The following is a 2528-nucleotide window of genomic DNA, read 5'->3' on the forward strand; positions in this document are numbered from 1 at the left end:
GAACCTTAAGGTCAGCGGTTCGAAACTACCAGCTGCTCCGCGGGAGAAAGATCAGGCTTTCTACTCCCGTAAAGATTTACACCCTCGGAAGCCCTGTAGAGGGTCGCTATGGGTCGAAAGTGACTCGAGAGCACTTAACAACAACAACTACAGTTTGATAAACGTGACCTATACTTATGGATATAGTAGCTCAAAAGAGGCAAAGGATATTTGCAGCGAGGATCAATCCTACCCCCTTGGTACACAGTGTTGACAGAGATGGGCAACTTAGACATTGGCTATCCTAAATGGGGGCTGGAGGGCTACAAAGGCAAGAAGTGACTAGCTCAAGAGGGAGCCTAGTTCCAGAGGGTGTGGAAGAAGGTAGAATCTCTACTGAGTGGTTTCCAATCTGTCTGGGTACGGCTGATGAAAGGAGATGGGGATAAGACTCTTGTGGTTAAATAATGAGTAATTGCTATCAGGACTGACTGTGAGCATTGCAAATGTAAAGGTAGATGTTTTGTAACAAAAGGGGAGTGATTGATTTTGCAGTCCAGAAGCGGAGGACCCGGGGGCCATCATGGGAGAAGAGCAGAGTGTGGAACCCTATCTAGAGAAGCAGTGACGCTGGAGATGGAGGCAGAGATGATGACATTGAGAAATGGAGCAGCTGGGGACTCTGGAATCAGGGAGGGAGAGGGGCTGTGTGCTAACGGTCAGGGGTCAGACTTGCGGGGTGCACCCTTTGGTTGTTTGATGATGAACAGAAAGAATTGTAATTATTGCAATGAAACAAAATACGATAGGATGAATGTAAAGCTGATGTTCTCCCATGTAAACTATCACTCAATTCACAATAAAACCTATTTTTAAAACCCCCAAAATAGCACAGGTAAATATCTTTCTGGTATTCTCTGCTTTCAGCCAAGATCCATCTGATGTCTGGAATGATATCCCTCGTTCCACATCCTCTTCTGAATCTGACTTGAATCTCTGGAAGTTCTCTGTCAATGTATGGTTGCAGCTGTTTTTGTATTACCTTTAGAAATCTTCATTTGCATGGGATATCGATAACATTGTCCAATTATTTCCACTTTCCATTGGGTCAGCTGTCTTTGGAATGGGCACAAATACGGGGATTGTCTTCCATAGATGAGTGAGTGACTTCAGTGCCACACAGTTTGTTGAAAGGTTTCAATTTGTATTCCATCTATTCCCAGTGCCTTGTTCTTTGCCAATTCCTTCAATGCACCTTGGACTTCTTCCTTCAGTATCATTGGCTCTTGATCATATGCTACCTCTTGAAATGGTTGAACATCAACCATCCACAAGTCATTCAATATTGCAAGTTGAGGCTTGAATTTTTTTCTTCAGTTCCCTCAGCATGAGAAATGCTGAGCGTGTTCTTCCCTTTTGGTTTTCTAACTCCAGGTTTTCACACATTTCATTATAATATTTGACTTTGTCTTCTAGAGCTGATCTTTGAAATTTTCTGTTCAGCTCTTATACCTCCTCACTTCTTCCATTTGCTTTAGGATCTCTATGCTGGAGAGCAAATGTCAGAGTCTTTTCTGACATCTGTTTTGGTCTTTTCTTTCTCTCTTATCTTCTTAATGACCTTTTGCTTTTTTCCTGTATGATGGTCTTGACGTCATCCTGCAACTCTTCTGGTCTTCAGTTTTTAGTGTCTAATACATCAAATTTGTTCTTGAGATGATCTCTAAATTCAGGTGGGCTAAACATATTCAAGGCCATATTTTGGCTTTCGTGGACTTGTTTTAATATTCTTCAAACTTCAGGTTGAATTTGCATATAAGCAATTGATTGTTCCACATTCTCCCCCTGGCCTTGTTTTGATTGATGATATGGAGCTCTCTTTCCACTGATGTAGTCAATTTGACTTATGTGTATTCCATCTGGTGAGGTTCATGTGTATAGTTGTCTTTCACATTGTTTTAAAAAGGTATTTGCAATGAAGAAGTCATTGTTCTTGCAAAATTCTATCATGCAATCCCCAGCATTGTTTCTATTACCAAGGCCACATTTTTCAACTACTGATCCTTCCTCTTTGTTTCCAACCTTTGCATGCCAATCACCAGTAATGATCAATACGTCTTGATTGCATATTTGATTAACTTCAGACTGAAGATGTTGGTAGGATTCTTCAGCTTCATCATCAGTGGCTTTAGTGGTTTGTAAATTTTAATAATAGTGGTATTAACTGGTCTTCCTTGTAGGCATATGGATAGTATCACAGACAGTGTTTTAATTCATGACTGATCTTAATATGCTCTTTCTGATGATGAATGGGATAACCATTCCTCTTCAGTTTGTCATTCCTACATAGGAAACCATGTAATTGTCTTATTCTAAATGGCCAATTCCAGTCCATTTCAGCTCACTTGTTGTTGCTTGTTATTATTAAATGCCATAGAATTGGTTTTGACCCATAGCAACCCTGCATAGGGTTTCTGAGAAGCAGCTGATGAGCTTGAACCACCAACCTTGTGGTTCAAATTGACTTTGCAGTCCAGTGCATTAACCCA

Source organism: Chrysochloris asiatica, unplaced genomic scaffold, assembly GCF_000296735.1.
Source record: "Chrysochloris asiatica unplaced genomic scaffold, ChrAsi1.0 scaffold00375, whole genome shotgun sequence".
Lineage (NCBI taxonomy): Eukaryota > Metazoa > Chordata > Mammalia > Afrosoricida > Chrysochloridae > Chrysochloris > Chrysochloris asiatica.